Source organism: Boleophthalmus pectinirostris, unplaced genomic scaffold (assembly GCF_026225935.1).
Source record: "Boleophthalmus pectinirostris isolate CB_2022bp ecotype Guang Dong unplaced genomic scaffold, ASM2622593v1 HiC_scaffold_10, whole genome shotgun sequence".
Lineage (NCBI taxonomy): Eukaryota > Metazoa > Chordata > Actinopteri > Gobiiformes > Gobiidae > Boleophthalmus > Boleophthalmus pectinirostris.
The window spans coordinates 31,620,873-31,644,628 of record NW_026570971.1 but is presented as its reverse complement, the minus strand read 5'-3'; positions in this window follow the sequence as shown (position 1 = coordinate 31,644,628).

The window sequence follows — 23,756 nt, the reverse complement described above, 5'->3', positions numbered from 1 at the left end:
ACAGTCGTATAGCAGCCAAAAAATCTGCTTTGGGTCACTTAAGGTTGCAGTCTGAATGTAGCCTATGTGCTCTTGTACTTGTGCTGATACAGCTCAAGATCATCCTGTGAACGTGACTTTTTTAGTATCGATACCTGCTCAAATGAATATCTACTTTCAAAATTATTTTTAGTATCGATTTCATTATTTTACACAACTCAATCAGCAAATACCAGTCACCCAGTCCAGGACTCAAACAGGATCTTTGGTTGAACACATGTGGCCACAGTTGCCCTGGGGCAGGCTGACAGAAGTGAGGCTGTATCATTAATCTGGCCTCTCAGTTCATCATTCACTCAACATGCAAGCTGGTCAAAGTGTCTTGCCCAAGGACACAACCGTATGCACTGGTTGGAGCAGAGATCTTTCCACTGATCAGAGGTCACTTTAAATACTTTATTTCAGCAGCAAAGTCACAGTACAGTACAGCCATCATCACTCCCCACCCCTCCTCCTCTTCTTCCTCTCCTTCTCCACTTCCTCATGTCTCTCCTCTTAATCTTCTTCTTTTCCTCCCCTCTCCTCTCCTCCCTCTCTTTCTTCCTCCTCTCCTCTCCTTTTAACCCTCTTCTTCTCCTCCTCTTTCCTCTCCTCTTCCCCCTCTTTCTTCTTCCTCTCCTCCTCCTTCTCCTTCTACTTCTCCTCCTCTCATCTCTTTTCTTCCTCTGGCTCAAACCGCTTTGCTTTGATCGTTCCGTGACACCTGATCCTTTTATCCAATCAGAGGAGTCTATGGTGAGTGTGTTAGCGGCACACGGACATCCCATAATAAACATGAGAAACATGAGACAGACCGCAGACAGATGAGAGGAGAGAGGGACAGAGAGAGAGAGAGAGAAAGAGAGAGAGAGTAGGGAGGGGAGAGGGAAGGAGAAGGACCACAGAGGAGAGGAAAGGGGAGGAGGAGGAAGAGGAGAGAAACAGAGAAGGAGGAAAACTCAGAGGAGAGGGGGAAGAGACAGAGAAGTAGAGGCAGAGGAGTGAGGGAGGGGGGTAATGAGAGAGGAAGGAGTGAGAGAAAGACAGGGAAAGAGATAGAGAGAGCAAAAGGGAGGAGAGAAAAGAGAGAGAGACAGGTCGGAGGGGTTGGGGAGATTGGGGCACCTGATTTGATTCATGTAAAGGACTAATTATCGTTTGAATTATGAAGGATTTAAACACTGGCTTTTTCCTGAGCTCTAAGACTAGTTCAGTCCTCCTGGTTTTAATCCTGGTCTTGGTCCCAGTCCTGGTTCTAGTCCTGGTCTAGTTTTGGTCTGGTCTTGGTCTGGTCCTGGTCTGGTCCCTCAGGTCAGAATCTCTGAAGAGGTTTTAAATCGTTGTGTTAAGTGTTTCACTGAGAGGCCTTTAACACCGAGGTTAATCCCCTCTTGACCCCTGGACCAGGACCGAACCTGGACTAAAGCAGGACTAAACCAGGACTTAACCAGGACTGAACCTGGACTAAAGCAGGACTGAACCTGGACCATAGACTGTATATGGACATGGCTAACCTAGCCTTCGCCGCTGCATTGTGCGTGTTTCCAGCTGCTGCTACTCCTTATTTTCGTCTTAGAATATTGGTTTGAAGCAAATCTACATGATCCTGGTGTTTTTATTTCACTATTTTGTCTTTAAATCAAGATATGAACATTAACCGGTGGCACGGCAAGAAGGTTCCGGGTTCAATCCCTGCTTCGCCCGGGCCTTTCTGTGTGGAGTTTGCATGTTTCACCCCGTGTCTGGATGAGTTTCCTCCTGGTGCTCTGGTTTCCTCCATCAACCCAAAACATGCTCCAGGTCTCCAGGAAGAACAGTTGATAGTCAAGGTCAGTTAAATACAATCAATCAATGAACCTGCCCAGGGACGACAGGTGGAAATTAACACTGGAGCTACAACCTGGTACATACATCTCTCCTGTTAACGTTCATGTAAAAAATGTGTGCTGTGTCCCTGTCTCAAATAAATAAATAAATAAATAAATGAATAATAGACCAATCAGGTCTTTCCCTGAGCTTACTATCGTTAGCATTAGCAGGTATGACTGACAGCGTTGCTAAGTGTCCCTGCTGTGTGGGTTGGAAATAGCATTTCCTTCAACAGCCTCGCTCCTGATTGGCTCTTTGGTTGCTATGATACTTGCAGCCGGAATTCTAAATATAGAACTCAGCTCCAAATTCACCTCTATAACTGCAGCCACGATGAGCTTCATTTGACTGGAGCTGAACACTGTGGGTGACGTCACACTCACCTAGTTCATTTCTTTATACAGTCTGTGACCAGGACTGAAACTGGACTAAAACTGGACTAAAACGGAGCTGAAGCGCTAGAAGCTTTAAGACACAAACACTTTGTCCTTGAGTCAGGTATTCTAGAGTAGCTTTCTCGCCGCACAGCTGTGTCTGTCTGTTTTTCATTAAGGCACTCCGGTTTCCTCCATCAACTTAAAACATTCCCAATAAGTCAAATCTCCAGCTAAGGCAGTCCTGACCCTGAGTCCTGGTTCAGTCCGTCTTAAGTCTTGGTTTAGTCCTGGTTTAGGCTCCAATCTTTTCTCGTCTAGTGTTAGCGTTTTTAATTAGCGTCTGAAACATAAAATGGCGTGTTGGTGACAAAATGGCTTCCTGCTGCCGCTGGTTAGACACAGTTTAACACGTTTGAGTAAATGAGCTTCACAGCCTCTGTAAATTACCCAGAATCCCCGGCGAGAGTGGCAGGCTAACGACTCGTCACTGCTGCTCCATTAGAGACGCACTGGAGAAGACTCCAGCTCCCAGAATGCACCTCTTCTGTCAATTACACTGCTGGTAATGAGGCTAAAGACGTCACTCACACTATAGAGACTACAGCTCCCAGAATGCACAGCAAAAGGTCAAAGTGAAGTGTACATTTCGTATGAACCTGAACGATGTTGCTCATTGATTTTGCAAAAATCTGCCATGTTTCTGCCTTCCTTTTTCCTTATAAGCAGTCATATTTGTTTAGATACAGATCGACCAAGTGTGTCCCTGATTGGCTAATCCACCTGTCAATCATGCTCCTATGAACTAAGGGAGATTGAACAAAGAGCAGACTCACATCTTAAGAAAGTATCAGAAAAGTGTGTTTTCTGAAACCCAGACAATGTTTATGGTTGATAATCTGTATTTCTACAAAACTTTGCCAAAGAAAGCATAGAAGTGTACAGTTTTATGACAGACCGAAATGTTGAAAATCTTAGAATACATAAGATTGTAGGAGGGATCAATCCATGTGTGATAACATTTCAAAACAGGCTGATGAGTTGTCTATCTCATCATTAACAACACTGCATTTCCCATCATGCCTTAAGGTCGCCACACTACAGAATTTTTTGGTCTTAAATGATTTTTAAATGTGCGACAAAAAGTGCACATCACAAACACGAGGAGAATCTGATGAGATTTAAAGGGACAGTTCGGAATTTTGGACATAGAACCATAGGATAATTTCCTAGTGAGCCAGAGTGTTGGAGACGTGTGGAGACACTTTTTGAAATATTCCATCCAGTCCTTGTATTTGCAGAGGTCACTGGTGCTAGGCTAGTGCATGTCAATGGCCATAGTTTATCCTGTCACTAAAAACAGTCTTACCCACTCCACAAAACACCTGAAACAAATCTATTATTCCACCAGACTGTCCATATGAATGTCTGTGTTGATAAAATAATGTTTGAAATAAAACTAACCTTGCATTGCATGAATCGTCACATGTTGAGGGACTATTTTCTCATATATCAGTCCGCCGCTGCCGAGCTTTCTATCAGGAAGTACAACTCACTGCTGCTGCTTAAACAGAAATCCTTCAAATGCAATTTTGGTTTTACTTCTACAATTATTCTATCGACACAGACAGTCTGGCGTTATAATTGTTTTGCCTCGGGTGTTTTGTGGAGTGGGTAAGAGTGTTTTTAGTGACAGGATAATTATGGCCGTTGACATGCACTAGTCTAGCACCAGTGACCCAGGACTGGATGGAATATTGCAGGATATGACTGCAGACTGTGTCACCTGTTTCCTGTCTACAGAAAAAACAGTCCCTCTGAGAATCTTAAGTGTCCAAAAGATCAGACTCTGCACTTCTAGTTTAGATACAAGACAAGTGTGTTATTATTATTTGTGAAATGTGGTGCAAAACTTCAGATACAGGATTTTTAAAGCATAAAGATTGGAGATAAAGTTCACAGAAAGTAGAGTCACTATCACTAATCTGCAGCTTTACCTCGATCTGTGCGCTGTGTGGATGTAAACAAACACACATGAGGAACTACTCCCACCTTTTTACTTTCAAAGAACGCCTCAAACTGGATTAATAGCTCAGTTTTGTGGACTGTCATTATTTGCAGAGGACAATTTCTGTGGATAATGTGGACGAGATGCTGCACTTAAAATTTACCACTTTACAAGAGGTGAGTAATAAATTCTTCTCATTATTTTCGCCATATAACAAGTTTGTATCTTCTGCCTCTGTATGAGTCACTCCTCTGATCCTGACACTGTTTTATTGGCTGTTACCGTAGCGTTGCTGATGTTTTGACAGTGCACACATGAGGAGCACAGCGTCTTCCAAATCGCACATGAGGACTCAAAGTCAGTCACGCCTCCCCGAACTCTGGGAGAAGCAAATCCCTGGCCTCAGGTACAGGTCTGTGGAAAGAGGATCTCACAAGCTTTGAGTTACCATCAATATCAAGTCATCAGAGAAAGTCGGACATAAAACTATTGGCTGACTGGCTGGAGCGGTCACATGGTCACATGGTATGCATCTGCTCTGCACATGCTCAGATGTCTCTACCGCTGGAGCTAAGCCAGTGACACCACACTAGCCAGTCATGTTTTTAACCACAGGGCCTGCTGCAGCGTCACATCACAAGACTACAGCTCCCAGAATGCATCACTTCAGCACTGGTAAATTGACATTGTTCATTAATTTAGCATTTGTCACTGTTTGTTGTGTGTTTGTGTAACTTTGGTCAAAACTCTGTTGAATTGAGTCGTATTGTTCCACCACAGGGATATTAAAGCAGTTTACATTTCATCAGCCTGTTGCTCATTACGACCTCAAAACTACAGCCCCCAGAATGCACCTCTCCTCCACAGGGACACTGACACCAGGTTTCATTAGTGTCAGCTAAAGACACACGTCACACGACCACAGACTACAGCTCCCAGCATGCACCTCTGCTCATTCACACTCTTTATAATTACTGTCAGACACATGACAGGACTACATCTCCCAGAATCCTCTGAGGCACCACAGGGACGCTCACAGCTTCTACTAATGTCATATCACTCTGCTCAATTAGACCATCACCACGAGCTCCCACAATGCACTGCAGCAATCAATCAGAAACTCAATCAACCTGAGACTCATCACTGATCATTTAAACAGAGAGAACAGGACTACAGCTCCCACAATCCACCACTGCACCCTCATGCCCTTCAAAAACATGCACTAAATTATAGGAAATCTGGCCAGACAGGTTTAAGACAGAGAAGGATGAGGTCAAGGATGGGTCAAATGCAGCTTCAACCCAAAGACACTGAAGGATGGGTCAAATGCAGCTTCAACCCAAAGACACTGAAGGATGGGTCAAATGCAGCTTCAACCCAAAGACACTGAAGGATGGGTCAAATGCAGCTTCAACCCAAAGACACTGAAGGATGGGTCAAATGCAGCTTCAGCCAAAGACACTGAAGGATGGTCAAATGCAGCTTCAACCCAAAGACACTGAAGGATGGGTCGAATGCAGCTTCAGTCCAAAGACTGAAAGGTGGGTCAGATGCAGCTTCAGTCCAAAGACACTGAAGGATGGGTCAATGCAGCTTCAACCAAAGACACTGAAGGATGGGTCAAATGCAGTCACCCAAAGACACTGAAGGATGGGTCAAATGCAGCTTCAACCCAAAGACACTGAAGGATGGGTCGAATGCAGCTTCAGTCCAAAGATGCTGAAGGGTGGGTCAGATGCAGCTTCAGTCCAAAGACACTGAAGGATGGGTCAAATGCAGCTTCAACCCAAAGACACTGAAGGATGGGTCAAATGCAGCTTCAGTCCAAAGACACTGAAGGGTGGGTCAAATGCAGCTTCAGTCCAAAGACACTGAAGGGTGGGTCAAATGCAGCTTCAGTCCAAAGACACTGAAGGATGGGTCAAATGTAGCTTCAACCCAAAGACACTGAAGGATGGGTCAAATGCAGCTTCAACCTAAAGACACTCAAGGATGGGTCAAATGCAGGCTTGACCCAAAAACATTGAAGGATGGGACAAATTTAGATTTAGCTCAGTGACACTGAAGGATGGGTCAAATGCAGCTTCACTCCAAAGACACTCAAGGATGGGTCAAATGCAGGTTTATCCCAAAGACTCTGAAGGATGGGACAAATGTAGGTTTAGCTCATTGACACTGTAGAATGGGTCAAATGGAGGCTTAACCCAGGGACACTGAAGGATGGGTCAAATGCAGGTTTAGCACAGAGACACTGAAAGATGGGCCAAATATTCCATAACGCATGGACACTGAAGGATGAGTCAAATGCAGGTTTAATCCAGAGACACTGCAGGATGGGTCAAATGCAGCTTCAACCCATAGACATTGAAGGATGGGTCAAATGCAGGGGACACACTTATACAGGGATAATAAAGTCTAACCTTGTGCAGCCACATAAATTCCCTGATATTTGTGAGTTTACGAGAATCCATTTGACCCGGCTCCTGCTCATGTGGCTCGCATCACCAGTGGTTTATTAAAACACAGTTAAGATTAATATATTTATGATTTTTGCTAAAACATTCACAATTGTTTTCCCAGTTTTGCGATTTTTTAGGTTTAACATTTTACTGGTGGTAAACCATGACATCACAATAGAAAATTCCAAAACAGTTCTCTACCAAAACTTCTCTAATGTAAACAGAAATTATCATCTGACAAATACAAATATAGGAAAACATGTTTATTTTATTGAATTAACTAAAGTATCAGTTTAAATATCAGAAAAAAAAATGGGTTTCTTTTGTAAATTGTGCCGAACTTTTGGATAGAATTCTCATGATGTCATTAAGATGTTTAGAGCTCTTTTTACATATTTTTTTACTTTTCTTCACAAATTGCTTCCTGATTTGTGTAAAACTATCATTTATATTTACAATAGTTATAATCCCACCAAATTAAGTCAAAATTGGGGAATTTAGATTTTTCAGCTTGTTCCGCTTTTGTGACTTTTCAGCCAATCAGAGTAACATCATAACGTTCCAACTTTTCTCGATCTCTTTCAGTGAGAGCCGCCTCAGATTCATAACTCTGCTACACATTGTTACAGAGAAAGTTCAACTTGTGTAAAACCGACATCTCCGAGCTTTAAACCTGCACACAAAACAGTGTTCCTCATCCTCCTCCTGCGCTCTTTTATTTGACTGATTCCTGCATAGGGCTAGTATCATTAAGAAGCTGCTGATACGATACATCGCTCGATACAAAGGCCTCGATATGATACGCTTTCGATACAGTGAACTTTTGATTCAGTATGATTCTATACGATATTTCAAATTGCTTCAATACGGCTCAGTGAAAAGAGGTTAAATCATGGCTCTGATACTAAAAGTCTGCTAAGTTTGTGCAAAATTAATATGAAAAACACCCATTTTACTCAAAACAGTGAAAATGTCAACACAACTGTAGCAATAATTTAGTAAAATATACTAATCAAAATTAAATGCTACGATATATTGATATTTCAGTATTTTTGCACACCCCTATTCTTGCATGTTTCAGTAATCCTGTATTCTGCTTGTGATTTGAATTCTCAGGAAATGTGTGTTTAGATCTTCCCCCTATATCCGCCCACTGAGTTTGCATGTTATGCTTGTGTCTGGGTGGGTACACACGGGTTTCCCTCATCAGTCCAAAACATGCACAGCAGGTCCAATCCTCCAGCTTTTTTTTTTTTAAGTTTTAAAGTATTTTTGACAAAGACTAGCTCGAGATCTGGAGATGGGTCCCTCTGTCCAGCAATGGGTCAAATGCAGAGGACAAATTTAGGGTGAACAGATTTTCAAAATTCAAAACTGGAACACTCTCGGTTTGTGGTCATTGGTAATAATAAAATTAAATAAAATAGTGTTGTAGTCAAGAGTGCATTAAGAGACCAAGACTTGTCTGAGACCACAGGGTCCCGAGACCAGGACAAGACCAAGACCTCTGAGGATCGAGACTGAGACAAGACCAAGACTTTTAAAGGCCAAGAACAAGACACTGAGACCAAATTGAGACCATTTTTGTCATTTTCTACATTTGTTTGTCGTTTACAGTTATTTTGGCACAAATATATCAATGTTTTCTATAAATCTATCTCCATTTCATCTAATTAATGTTCATTTAGGCATAAAAAAGCTAAGTGAACTGTTCTGCACTTAAACACTCTGCACTCTTTAATTGGACCGTCACCCACAACCAGCGGTGGCGCCAAGGCCAAAATTATATATATTATAAATGTATGTATTATATACAGGCTATATATTATAATGACACAGAAAAAAAGACACTTTCATTTTGGTCACTATTGGCTGAACTATCAGAGCACAACGCACAGCCAAGTGCAGTTTTACGCAAGTTTACCCAAGTTTACGCAGCAGCACAACCTGATCCACCGCTCACAACCAGCCCCAACAACACAAGGTAACACAACACAAGGTAACACAACACAAGGTAACACAACACAAGGTAACACAACACAAGGTAACACAACACAAAGTAACACAACACAAGGTAACACATCGCTCACACCCATCCCCAACAACATCAGCAAAACTACAATAAGAGGTTATGGTCACAACATGAACACACAGCATCAGCGCAGCTCCTACAGCGCACAGCGGAACAACAGCAGCTCCATCGCACCACCAGCTCATTTAGGCACTATTTAACTATAACACTACAACACTATTTACCTGTGAGGCTCCATCTTCAGATTTGCCCCAAACTAATGAAAACAAGCCTCTTACCTTCTCCAGAGACTGAAGCAGAGTGTTTCCTCTATCCACTGTCCCATTGGTTCTGTCTCCAAAAGTTTATTGTCCACACGAAGAGATCAAACTAGTCCAAATCCTGGTCCAGTCAGGTCCGTGACGCGAGGTCCACGAGCTGGTTGTAAAATTGTCTTAATCTCACTTCCCACATAAATGTGAAAGTTACACCAGTCCATATTAGCACCAGGACACAGGTGGACTGATGCCCTCTGTGCGCTACGCCCAGTGAAACTTTTACACCGAGAAACACGCGGGCAAAGGCGGACAGAGCAGCGAGCAACAGCCCCGGCCCCGGCGGCGCGTGGCTCCTGGTCCCAGCGGCGGGTCTGTCCTCGCGCTTTACTGTGGACAGGTTTAAGATAACAACTAGCCGCCATTAGCCAGTGTGCCAATGAGCCGTAGTATCTCACCGCAGCTCATTCCAGCTTAATGCTTCTTTTCTTCTTCTTACTCCCTAAAACTGTTCCTGGGACGTACTTGTACGAGCTCTTCATAACTGTACAGCACACAGCTCTGTTGTTCTCATCATGATCCTGTCGCAGTAACATGTGTCAGTGCAGAGTCTGGGCTGAGTGACAGAGCAGCTGAACCACAACAGGTCAACATGTGTGTTCATGTTTATTCAGACCAGTCACTTGATCTCAGGTCTGTCCCACCGTGCGCCCCAAACACGGATTTTATCGCTAATGTAAAGTCATGGGCAGAAGAAACGTCATGACGTCACATTTTCTCAAAACTTCAGGCTCTTCCAGAGAAACTCCATTAGGTCGCATGACTCAAATAAAGTGATATGAGCACATTTAACCTGATAAAAATAGGTCTATGCAGATACACGTTACATTTTAAACAAACTATTAACCATATAGCCTAATACAAAATAACAACTTTATAATTTTTTTTCGTCCTTTTTTTTATCTAGGTCAAATTAGACCTAGATAACGGCGCTCTTGCGCCCCTATTGACCAGCCGCCACTGCCCAAAACCCCGTCTTTAAGAGAACTTCCACTGGCACATTACAGAAAACTGAAATAAGTGGGTAGGATTTTTGAACCTGTTTTTTCAAGTTTCTAACTGGAGTTACATTGTCTTACTGGTTTTGCAGTGGGATTTACCAGCCTCTGCACATTTACCAAACGCACGTAGTGAAAAATACAGATGCATTTGTACACTTTTACTGGCAAACTTCAACCACGATGTGGTAAGAAGTTTATTGCCGACAGCAGCGGTCATAATGAAATATGACCAAACTCGACGAGACCAAGGCAAGACCGAGTCCAAGCGCCTTCAAGACCGAGACAAGACCGAGTCCAAGCGCCTTCCAAGACCGAGTCCAAGCGCCTTCAAGACCGAGACAAGACCGAGTCCAAGCGCCTTCAAGACCGAGACAAGACCAAGACCATAAAAAGTGGTCTCAATTACTACAACACTAGAAACAAACAGTGAGCGATTAAGGAAAATTGTTCTGCACTCAGCCCATTCATGACTAACGTGAGCCAGTATAGTCACATTTATTTGTGTTTTGGTCATTTTTAAGTAGCTTTTCTGTATTTTCCTAAACAAATGACAATTTATGCCTTTTTACTGTTGGCAGGGATCAAAAACTGAGACAAATCAATGGTTTTGGATAAATATACTGGGATAGTGGCTTAGAACTGTCACAAATTACATCTACACTAAAGGCTGATTTGAACCATCTTTAAACTGTTTTAGATGAATAAAAGTGAAGGTTTAAACCAGATCTAAACCAGGACTAAACAGATCTAAATCCGGACTAAACCAGGTCTTATCCCGTCTGAACCCTCTCATTTGGTTGATAATAAAGTTGTTGATATAAACTTTGGCTCTGCGGTTCTGGGGGGTAAACAATCATAACTCCGGGTCGTCTTTAGCCATTAGCGCGACGTTAGCTCGTAGCCTAGCGTGACGCCTGGCATTTCACAGCCGTTAATTACCGCCGCGGCGCACTTAGCCTGGCCGGGGGTCAGGGGCATGATGGGAGTTGTAGTTCTGTGGGCGTGGCCTGGAGTGTTTGGGATAATGGCGGTTAATGATACGGCGCCGCGTTCCGCTTCCTTCTGGAGCGAGGGTGTTTTGGTGCTAAAGCGCTAATGACAGAGGGCAGGCGAGTTTCCACGGCGACGGAGAGGAGTAAACGAACAGCACGCGGAGGAGAGTAAACAATAAACAACAACAAACAGAGAGAGAGAGAAGGAAGAAAAGAGAGAGGCACAGGAGAGAGAGAGAGACAATGAAGAGGAGAATAAACAATAACAACAAACAGAGAGAGAAAGACTGGAGAATAAACAACAGCAGAGAGAGAGAAAGAGGAGGAAAAAAGATGAAGAGAAGAGAGATAAGAGAGAGAGTGAGACTGGAGAAGAGAATAAACAACAACAAACAGCGCGAGACAGGAAAAGAGAAGAAGAGGAAAGAGAGCGAAAGAGTGAGACTGGAGAGGAGAATAAGCAATAAACAACAACAACAAATAGAGCAAGAGAAGGAGGAACAGAAAGGGAGAAGAGAGAGAGATTGTTGTTTATTATTTATTTTCCTCCCCAAACAGAGAGAAGGAAGAAAAGAGAGAGGCACAGGAGAGAGAGAGACTGAAGAGGAGAATAAACAATAACAACAAACAGAGAGAGAGAAGGAGGAAAAAGAGAGAGATAGACTCGAGAATAAACAATCAACAATAGAGAGAGAGAAGGAGGAGGAAAAGAGATGAAGAGAAGAGAGAGTGAGACTGGAGAGGAGAATAAACAATAAAAAACAAACAGAGAGAAGGTGGAAAGAGAGAAAGAGGAGAGAAAAAGAGAGTGAGACTGGAGAAGAGAATAAACAAGAAGCAGAGAGAGAAGGAACTAAAGAGAGGGAGAGGACAGAGAGTAAGACTGGAGAAGAGAATAAACAAACAACAACAGAGAGAGAGAGAAGGACAAAAAGAGAGGGGTGAGAGAGAGTGAGAGTGGAGAGAAGAGTAAACAAAAACAACAACAACAGAGAGGGAATGAGGAGAGAGAGAGCGTAGAGATAGAAGAAGGGAGGGACAGCTACCTTTTAGTTTTTTTTTCACTGGAGACTGGAAATTCCATGGTTGAAATTATCCAAATGGCAAATTATATGGAGTTTAAAAACACAGTGGAGCACTTCCTGTATGTATTGAGAAAAGAACTCAAAATTGTGCAGGGTTTGTGTGTTAAACATGTGTGAATGAAACTAAACACAACTGCAGATCTGTTTGTAATGAGGAAACAACATTATTACATAGATCAGAAAATAGCGTAATAGAGGTAAAAGGAAATTAAAGGGACAGTTTGGAATTTTGGACATAGGACATCATTTTCTAGTGAGCCAGAGTGTTGGAGATGTGTGGAGACACTTTTTAAAATATTCCATCCAGTCCTTGTATTTGCAGAGGTCGCTGGTGCTAGACTAGTGCATGTCAATGGCCATAGTTCTCCTGCCGCTACAAACTTACCCACTCCACAAAACACCTGAAACAAATCTATTATTACACCAGACTGTCCATGTAAATGTCTGTGTTGATAGAATAATGTTTGAAATAAAACTAACCTTGCATCGCATGAATTGTCACATGTTGAGGGACTATTTTCTCATATATCAGTCCGCCACTGCCGAGTTTTCTGTCAGGAAGTACAACTCACTGCAGCTGCTCAGACAGAAATCCTTCAAATACAAGGTTGGTTTTACTTCTAAAGTTATTCTATCGACACAGACATTGACATGGACAGTCTGGTGTAATAATAGATTTGTTTGGGGTGTTTTGTAGAGTGGGTAAGACTGTTTTTAGAGGCATAACTATGGCCATTGACATGCACTAGCCTAGCACCAGCGACCTCTGCAAATACAAGGATTGGATAGAATATTTCAGGAAATGAACGTCCTATGTCCAAAATTCCAAACTGTCCCTTTAAACTCACAAGAATGCATAATATAGGAATGAATATAATCTTTTAACTACTTTTTACTAGGCAAGGCAGTAGAAGTGTCTTGCCCAAGGACATAATGATAGAACTTTGACCTTTGACTTGGCAATGGCTGCTCTAACTCATCTAACCCTTATTGCACTAGTCCAGTTTAGTCTAGGTCAAGTCTTCATTTAGTCCAGGTTTAGTCGAGCTCCAGGTCTGGTTTAGTCCAAAAAATAAGGTTTGGATTTGAAGCTGAAATATTGAGCAGGTTGCACATATTTGAAACAGATACAGGTGTAGAGACTTCTCACACAGAACAGAACAGAAGAGGGAGCAGATGTAGTGAAGTAAAAGTTGTGTTAGTCGTATCTGAACCATATGGCGCTATAGAGCCTCTGCTCACATTTAAAATACACAGTGACATTTAAATCTCAGATTGTATTTTTATAGTCGTTTTGTAAAGGTCAGTCTTCTGTTTGTGTCTCACCACACACCTCATGCGGATTTGGACTCGGTCTGACTTTAGTCCTGGTTTAGTCTTAGTTTAGTCCTGGTTTAGTCCTTGTTTAGTCTTGGTTTAGTCTTGGTTTAGTCCTGGGTTAGTCCTGGTTTAGTCCTGGTTTAGTCCTGGTTTGGTCCTGTTTAGTCCTTGGTTTAGTCTTGGTTTTGTCCTGGTTTAGTCCTGGTTTGGTCCTTGTTTAGTCTTGGTTTAGTCCTGGTTTAGTCTTGGTTTAGTCTTGGTTTAGTCCTGGATTAATCCTAATCCAGTCTCAGTGTAGTCTTGGTTTAGTCCTCATTTTGTTCTGGGTTTTTCTTGGTTTAGTCCTGGTTTAGACCTCGTTTAGTCCTGCTTTAGTCATTAAGTCCTGATTTAGTCTTGGTTAGTCCTGGTTTAATCCCAGTTTAGTCCTGGTTTAATTCTGTTCCAGTCACAGTTTAATCTTAGATTAGACCTGGTTCAGTCCCGCTTCAGATCTGGTTTAGTCTTGGTTCAGTCCTGATTAAATCCTGGTTCAGTTCCAGTTTAGTCCTGGTTTAGTCTTGGTTTAATACTTTTCCAGTCCCAGTTTAATTCTGGTTTAGTCCTAGTTTAGTCCTTGTTCAGTCCTTGTTCAGTCCTGTTTCAGTCCTGGTTGGGTTCTATGAATGAATGCGATCATTAGCATAATGAGTATACTGTTAGGAGTGATAGAGTGTAGATCTTCTTGTGCGTTGATGGAAAAGCCGTGGTCCAGGTCGAGTCCTCTCTGGAGACTCCACACTAATTAAACCTTTAAACAGACGAAAATGAGAAATCACCACCAGAGACGTTCTGTTTGTGGAGATTAAAATCGTTTGGCTCCTAATCACATGACCTTAATACTCGTGTCACTAATTATTAAAGGCAATTAAAAACACAGACGTCTTTAATTAAAACATGAGACAGTGATGTATGTGACAGATTACATCAAGTCCACAAGAACTCACGAAGAAAAGACTCAACTACTGAAGGAATAATAACCAGGACTAAAACAGGACTAAACCAGAACAAAAACTGAACTAAACCAGGACTAAAACAGGACTGAACCAGGACTAAAACAGGACTAAACGAGGTCTAAACCACATCTAAACCAGGACTAAAACAGGACTGAACCAGGACTAAACCAGGACTATAAAAGGTCTAAACCAGAATTAAACCAGGGCTAAACCAGGACTAAAACAGGATTGAATGAGGTCTAAACCACATCTGAACCAGATCTTAAGGAGGTGTATAACCGGGTCTAAATCAGGTCCAAGCCAAGTCCACGCCTGGTCCAGACCAGGACAAAACCAGGACTAAACCAAGACTAAAAACATAACCAGAATTAAACTTGGTCTAAATCAGGTCTAAAGTAGGTCCAAACTAAGTCCAAATCAGGTCCAAACCAGGTCTAAACCAGGTCTAAACCAAATTTGAACCAGAACTGAACCAGGTAAATACTAGGTCTAAATCATGTCTAAACCAGGTCCAAACCAAGTCCAAACAAGGTCCAAACCAGGTCTAAACCAGATCTAAACCAAATTTAAACCAGAACTGAACTAGGATTAAACCAGGACAAAAAACAGAACCAGAATAAAACTTGGTCTAAATCAGATCTAAACCAAGTCTAAACCAAATTTAAACCAGAACTGAACCAGGTAAAAAACAATTCTAAACCAGGACTAAAACAAGATTTAACCAGAACTGAACCAGGACTAAAAACAGAACCAGAACTTAACTAGGTCTAAACCAGGTCTAAACCAGCACTAAACCATGTCTAAACCAGTTCTAAACCAGGTCTAAATCAGGTCTAAACCAGGTCTAAACCAGGACTAAAGCAGGACTAAAGCAGGTCTTGTCTTGTGTGACAGGTGATGCTGCAGGTGATGGTGGTGCTGATGCGGGGAGCAGCCGGTTGCCGTAGAAACGCACTTGGTCGCCGCAGAGACATGGAGTGGCGTTGCCGTGGAGACTGCAGGGATGTGGAGATGAGCGAGGGATGCACCCGAAAACAGAGACGTCTTTATGTGAAAAAGAGAGAGAGAAAAAAGAGGAGTGAAAAGAGGAGGGGGTCGTTAGGTCCTGTCAATCAAATCACACCTGCAACAGAAACCAGGACTAAACCAAGACTAAACCAGGACTAAACCAGGTCTAAACCAGGTCTAAACCAGGACTAAACCAAGACTAAACCAGGACTAAACCACTAAACCATGTCTAAACCATGTCTAAACCATGTCTAAACCAGGTCTAAACCAGGTCTAAACCAGGACTAAACCAAGACTAAACCAGGACTAAACCATGTCTAAACCAGGTCTAAACCAGGACTAAACCAGGACTAAACCAGGACTAAACCAAGACTAAACCAGGTTTAAACCAAGGCTAAACCAGGACTAAACCAGGTCTAAACCAGGATTAAACCAGGTCTAAACCAGGACTAAATCAAGACTAAACCAAGGCTAAACAAGGATTAAACCAAGACTAAACCAGGACTAAATCAGGTCTAAACCAAGACTAAACCAAGACTAAACCAAGACTAAACCAGGACTAAACCAGGTCTAAACCAGGACTAAACTAAGACTAAACCAGGAATAAACCTAATCAAGGCTAAACCCACCCAGGACTAAATCTGGACTAAACCTAACCAGGACTACTCCAGAACTACTACATTAGACCTGGTCCGGGTATAATCCAGACCCGGATCCTGGCTCAGATCTGTTATAGACTCATGATGTCACCTTAGGCTTCACCTCTCACTGTGATCTCACCTACAGACAAGTCCTGCAACACTCCACTCACACCTGTCACAGACCAGAGACCAGACCCGAACTAAACCAAGAACACGACTAAACACAAACCACGGACTGAACCAGGACTAGACGGGGACTAAAGCAGGATTAGAACAGGACTGAAACTAACCCTCCTAGTCACTCTGAATGACTTTTATAAACATTTATATCAGTCTGGGACGACTGTCGCTGAAAGATCTGAAAACACACAACGTCCTGACAATTTTTGACTCTGACTCTGTCGAAGCTTCAACACAGCGTAACAGAGAAAAATCTAACTTTAGTTACATCCAGTTGAGAGAAAAGCACAGACAACTTCCCTGTCCACAAACACACAAAGCTCTGACCTTCTGCATGTTTGGTACCAACTGAATAGTCCACGCCGACACTAGAATAAGCTGAAACACGTCTGTTGGCGCCACCATGTTTGTTTTAGTTTGTTTGGCTGCTTCACCTTTGGCTCCGCCCAGGACAAAATGCTGCGACTGCTGCGACTGCTGCGACTGCTGCGTGATTGGTCGGCCTGCACATGGGCGAGTTTGAACTTTACAGCAAAATGATGGATTCTTTTTTATGTGTTTTACTGTGCAAAGTTCGACTGAACCAGGACTAGAGCAGGACTAAGCCAGGTCTAGACCAGACCTGAAACACCTTGTATCCTTACCTCTTTCTTTGCTTCTTTCTCTTCTTCCCTCCTTGTGTCTTGTATCTTTGATTCCTTAACCCTCTTTTCTTCCTCCCTCTTTTCTTATCTCCTTCCCTCTCTTCTTTCTCCTTACCTCTTTTCGTCCTCACCCTCTCCTTGTTTCCTTGCCTCTCTTCTCCCTTTGTCTCTTCTTGGCTTCCTCCCTTTTTCCTTGTCTCTTTTCCTCCTTCCTCTCACCTTGTCTCTTTTCTTTCTCGCTCCTTGTCTCCTTGCCTCTTTTCTTCCTCCCTCTGTCCTTGTCTCCTTGCCTCTTTTCTTCCTCCCTCTCTTCATGTCCCTCTTTCTTGTCTCTCTCGATTCCTCCCCTCCTTCCCCCTCTCCCCTCCCCTCCTCCCCTCCTCCCCTCATCTCTCTCTCATGTTGAAGTGTGAATGGAAGGAGCCCCGGAGCAGATGGGAGCCGGAGATCGGGTTACCTGCTGCATCTGTCCGAGCTGTCAATCAAACTCAGAGAAACACGAGAAACACGAGAGGAGCAAAAATAATAACACAGAAATCAGCTCGAAATCACCTCAAAATCACTCACATGTTTCCAAATAGATTTCACCGCAAAAACAAAAACAAAATTACAAACCAAATATTTGAGAATTATCACAAAGGAATGAAAACAAAATTATAATAGCTCAAACTGTGAGGGACAAAAGTGAAACTGTTACTGCAGCAAAACACCCGAACACATTCAAGAGGATTAAAGGAGCCGCCAAATCAAACCTCCAACAAAACAAACACACACACTGAACCGATATTTGCCCTTTATACAGTATCAGATATCGGCCTTATATCACACACACAGGCCGATTAAACCAGGACTAAAAAAGGACTAAACCAGGACCAAACCAGAACTAAACCAGGACTAAACCAGGACCAAACCAGGACTAAATCAGGTCTAAACCAGGACTGAACCAGAACTAAACCAGGACTAAACAAGGACTGAACCATGACTAAACAAGGACTAAACCAGGTCTAAACCAGGACTAAACTAGGACCAAACCAGGACTAAATCAGGACCAAACCAGGACTAAACTAGGACCAAACCAGGACTAAACTAGGACCAAACCAGGACCAAACCAGGACTAAACCAGGACCAAACCAGGACTGAACCAGAACTAAACCAGGATTAAACAAGGACTAAAACAGGACTAAACCAGGTCTAAACCAGGAGTAAACTAGGACCAAACCAGGATCAAACCAGGACTAAACCAGGACTGAACCAGGACTAAACTAGGACCAAACCAGGACTAAACCAGGACTGAACCAGAACTGAACCAGGATTAAACAAGGAATAAAACAGGACTAAACCAGGTCTAAACCAGGACTAAACCAGGATCAAATCAGGATGAAAACTGACTAAACCAGGTCTAACTAAACCAAGACTACACCAGAACTCAACCAGGACAGAACCAGACTAAACCAAGGACCTAACCCAGGCATGTCCAAACTATGGCCCGTGGGCCAAATGCGGCCCTCAGACAAGTTTTTCTTGGCCCTCAGACTTCCAGGTGAAATAGCCCAAATGACGTGCATCAATTAAAAATTTACTTTTAATGCAAGTTTTTTGAAAATCTACTTTGATAAAGCTCAAATTTAATATCTGTTGTGTGGTTTTAAGGACGTGAGCATGAATAAAAACTGATGGTTCATTCTAAAGTGTTAAACCTGCACATATTTCAATTATTCACTGTATTGAGCATCGGTCTATGACTCTCGATCAGCCCCCTGCTTCATCTGTGTTTAGATATGTGGCCCTTGATGAAAAAAGTTTGGACACCCCTGACTTACACTATAAAGGCCACATATCAGTTATCAGATACCGACTTTATACCTAAACCTAAACCAGGACTCCAGCACAGGCCGATATTTTGTTTTGTGTGACCTGCTGCCTAAAAATACTCATAAAACTTTAATTTAACACTTTAGTGCAAAGAGAAAACTGCTCTAAATGATTCACAGCTCTCTTTTTCAGGGTTTGTGATGAAAAAACATGCTGTAAGTGAGAAATTTATCTGGCAGAATTTGGGGAACATAATCAGAACATGTAGGTCAAAACGTATTATTATTATTGGGGTTTTCTAGAACTAGACGTTATTGTATTCTTTCTTTTTTCCTTTTGTAAATTGCCTAATAATTTGTGTATTATAATTTGTCTCACTCAATTCAATTAAAAAAATAAAAATAAAATAAAAGATGTCATTGTAGCGTTCTGTGTATCTGACTGTACTCACAACACCAAACCTGCAGGGGGAGTTCATGCAAAAACGACTATTTATACAAAAAAACAATTATATATACTCTACAGAAGGAAACTATGTATTTATATAAAGACAGACTCAATATTTTAGCTTTCAAATGTTACTTCCTGCTTGGAAATCATGGCATCTCACCAGGGAATTCCATATCTGTTACCTAGCAACCATAACGTACAGTGGTCCAAAACTCCTGTAATGTACACGCAAATTATAATGTGACAAAAGGAAATAAAGAAAAAAAACAGTTTTATTTATTTTGAATTCATGTTTAAAGTATCAGAAGAATGTGTCTCTTTTGTGAAAATTTTGTGAGAATTCTCCCAGGGTGAGTTAGTTGTGTCCTTAAGCAAGACACTTCAAACACACAGTATGAATGTGATGTGAGTGTAACAGGTCTAAACTGAGTCTGAATCAGGACTAAACCAAACCTAAAGCAGGTCCAAACCAGGTCTAACCAAGTCAAGAGTTAACCTGGACTAAAGTAAATGACTAAATAAGGATAAAACCAGGATTACCAGACGAAACCAGGACTAAACCAGAACTAAACCAGGCCTAAACCAGGACTGAACCAGGACTGAATAAGGGCCAAAAAAAAAGAACTAAAGGAAGACTAAACCAGAACTGGATCAGAACTAAACCAGAAATGAATCAAGGGTAAAACAGAACTAAAGCAAGACTAAACCAGGACTAAACCAGGACTAAACCAGGATTTATCCAGGTCTAAACCAGCTCTAACCAAGACTACACCAGAACTCAACCAGGAGTGAGCAGGACTACATCAAAACTACTTAAGGACTAAACCAGGACTAAACCAGAACTATACCAGGATTATACCAGAAATTCACCAGGACTAAACAAGGATTAAACCAGGACTAAACCGGGACTGAATCAGGGTAAAACAGAATTAAAGCAAGACTAAACCAGAACTGAACGAGGCCCAAACCAGGACTAAATATACTGAACCAGGACTAAATCAACACTACACCAGGTCAAAACCAGGATTAAACCAGGATTAAACCAAGACTAAAGCAGAACTGAATCAGGGTAAAGCAGAACTAAACAAGGACTAAACCAGGACTAAACCAGGACTGAATCAGAGTAAAACAGAAGTAAAGCAGAACTAAACCAGGATTAAACCATGACCGAACCAGGACTAAACTGACTAAACCAGGATTTATCCAGGTCTAAACCAGCTCTAATTTAACAAAGACTACACCAGAACTCAACCAGGACTGAACCAGGATTAAACCAGGACTAAACCAGGACTAAACCAGGATAGTTGGTCTCATATTTCCATACCTTGTCCTAATGTATATGTATGTATTTGCATATATTTGTGTGTATTTGTGTATATTTTTGTATATTTCTGTGTATTTTTGTATATTTCTCAGTATTTCTGGCGCCGCGCTCTGATAAAGACGTATTTTCCTGGATCGATGCAAATATTTCGAGTTGTTGAGCGGGGAACATCTGATTGCTGCGTTTAGCCTCGTAATTGAAATAATGAGACAAGATTACGAAGCTCCACCAATCAGAGGCCAGCAGGTGTGCGAGCGTGCACGAGGGACGGGCGTGCACGAGGGGAGGCGTGTGCACGAGGCAAGGCGTGCATGAGAAGGAGGGAATGTGGAGGAAAGAAGAAAATGCCAGGACTAAACCAAGACTAAACCAGGACTAAACCAGTATTTCACCAGGGATAAGCAGGACTGAACTAGTAATAAACCAGGACCAAATCAGGACTAAAAAACGACTAACAAGACCTAGGGATAGAACAAGACCTAATCAAGACTAAACCAGGTCCACAGTAAGATCTCCCCCAAGATCTAAACCAGGACTACACTAGGAATAACTGGGATGGAACTAGTAATAAACCAGGACCAAACTAGGACCAAATCAGGCTAAAAAACAACTAAACTATGGTGTAGAACAGGACTAGAACAGGACTTAACAAGACTAAACCAGGTCCACAGTAAAATCTACCCTGCGATCTAAAGCAGGACTAAACCAGGGCTAAAAAATGACTAATCTATGCAGTAGAACAGGACTAGAACAATACTTAACCCAGACTAAACCAGGACTAAACCAGGTCCACACTAAGATCTAGCAGGTATTGGTCATACCAGTTTGTCAAAGCCTGATCCTGTCAGATCTCAGAGGCTCAGCAGGGTAGTAGGCCTGGTCAGACCACTGGAAATTCCAGGTGCCACAGTGGGGCACCAGTGGCAAAACTGTCATTGTGTCCTTAGGCAAGACACTTCATCTACATTGCCTAGTATGAAAGTGGTGTGTGCGTGAGTGTTGGTGGTGGTTGAAGGGGCCGGTGGCACTGATTGGCAGCCTCGCTTCCGTCAGTCTGTCCCAGAGCAGCTGTGGCTACAGTAGTAGCTTATCACCACTGAGTGTGGAGTGAATGAATAATAAAACTGTAAAGCTCTTTGGGTGTCTTGAAAGGTGCTATATAACTGCAATGATTAATTAATTAATTAATTAATTAACCTACCCTAAGATCTAAACCAGGACAAAATAGAGTCTAAATATTTGTATTGATCTGAACGAGAGACACGGAGAGAGAGAGAAAGAGAGAGAGAGTGTGGGGTAAGAGGGAGGAGGGGAGTGAGTGAGGGAGTGATGGAGGGAGGAGGAGGAGTGAGGAGGAGTGTGAGGAGGAGGAGTGATGGAGGGAGGAGGGAGTGATGGAGGGAGGAGGAGGGAGTGATGGAGGGAGGAGGAGGAGGAGGAGTGTGATGGAGGAGAGGAGGAGGAGAGGATGGAGTGAGGAGGAGGGAGGATGGAGGAGGAGGGAGTGATGGAGGAAGGAGGAGGGAGTGATGGAGGAGGAGGGAGTGATGGAGGAGGAGGAGGGAGTGATGGAGGAGGATGGAGGGAGTGAGGGAGTGATGGATGGAGGAGGAGGAGTGTAAATGAGGAGAGGTGTGATGGTGGGTGAGGGAGTGTGGATGGAGGGAGGAGGGAGTGATGGAGGGAGATGGAGGAGGAGGGAGATGGAGTGAGGAGGTGAGGAGGAGGAGTGAGGGAGTGAGGGATGATGGGAGGAGGAGGAGTGATGAGTGAGGAGGTGTGATGATGAGAAGGAGTGTAATCGATGTGGGTGAAAAACCGACCTGTGGAAAACAACCACCGACAAACACAAACAGAGACCAGACCAGGACTAAAACAGGACTAAACAGAGACCAGACCAGACTAAAACAGACTAAACAGACCAGGACCAGGACAGACCAAACAGACCAACAGGACTAAAACAGGACTAAACAGAGACCAGACCAGGACTAAAACAGGACTAAACAGAGACCAGACCAGGACTAAAACAGGACTAAACAGACACCAGACCAGGACTAAAACAAGACAGGGTTTCTAAACAAAATTTAAAAATTTCTACAAAACTTGATTTTTTTAGATCTTTCTCCCATGTTATAACATTGTTCTTGCATGTTCTATGATAACACCAGGCAAGTTACGTGCCAGATCTGCGGAGAGGCGAGTCCACTCACCTTAAGAATGTGCTTTTCAGGGTATTTGGGTTTTCAGTAAAAAAAAATAAAAAATAAATAATTGAATGAATGCAAGACAGTTTAATGCCATAGTGTGGAACATTCCAGGCAAAGCACTCACATCTCCATGGAGACAATTATGTGACAACCTTCCATCAGAGAAGTGACATAGTGCATCTTTAATATTCAGTTAATTTCCAAGAGGTCCCACAAATAAATTCCAGAATAAAAAAAATGAAATAAAAATATTTAACCCTGTTTTTGGGGCTTTCCTGAACTCTGTGCCTTCTGTTGATTCTTCTGTGTTTTGTGGAGGACAGAACTCAGACTCTTCATGAAACCATCATTTGTTCCTCCAGAGTAACACTGTGTTTCTGTTTGATAAATACGTCCACATCATCTGAGCGCTGTGTTCTCCTCAGGCTGAACACTTCACCACACAGAAACCAACACATGACATTTTACCTTGTTTCTCTCTCGGTTCTTCTGTTCTTCTGGTTCCTTGTCTCCTCCTGCTCCTCTTCTTGTCCTGCTTCCTCATCTCCTCTTCTGACTCCTCCTCTTTAAGTCAGCTCCTCATTCCCTACCTCCACGTCCTACATCATCTCCTCGCATCCTTCCTCCTTCCTCCTCGCCTCCTCCTTCCTCCTCGCCTCCTTCCTCCTCCTCGCTTCCTCCTTACTTCTTTCCTCCTCTCCTTGTCTCTTAAATGGGCGTGCGCTGCCTCTCTCGGCGGTCAGGAGTGGTGGGATAATTGTACGGTGGCTCAGAGAGGACATTTGGACAAAACAGTCGGAGCCGAGGCTAAAAGCTCAAAGCAACAGGAGCCGCTAATAAACAAAAATTATTCACAATTTAAAAACATCTGAATTCACATGAGGCCTGGACATTTACACACACTCCACCTGTCACCTGTACATGTGTGTGTGTGTGACAGGGACACTCCAAGTGTCAACTGTACATGTGTGTGTGACAGGGTGTGTACAGTGCACATGTCACTGTACATGTGTGTGTGTGTGA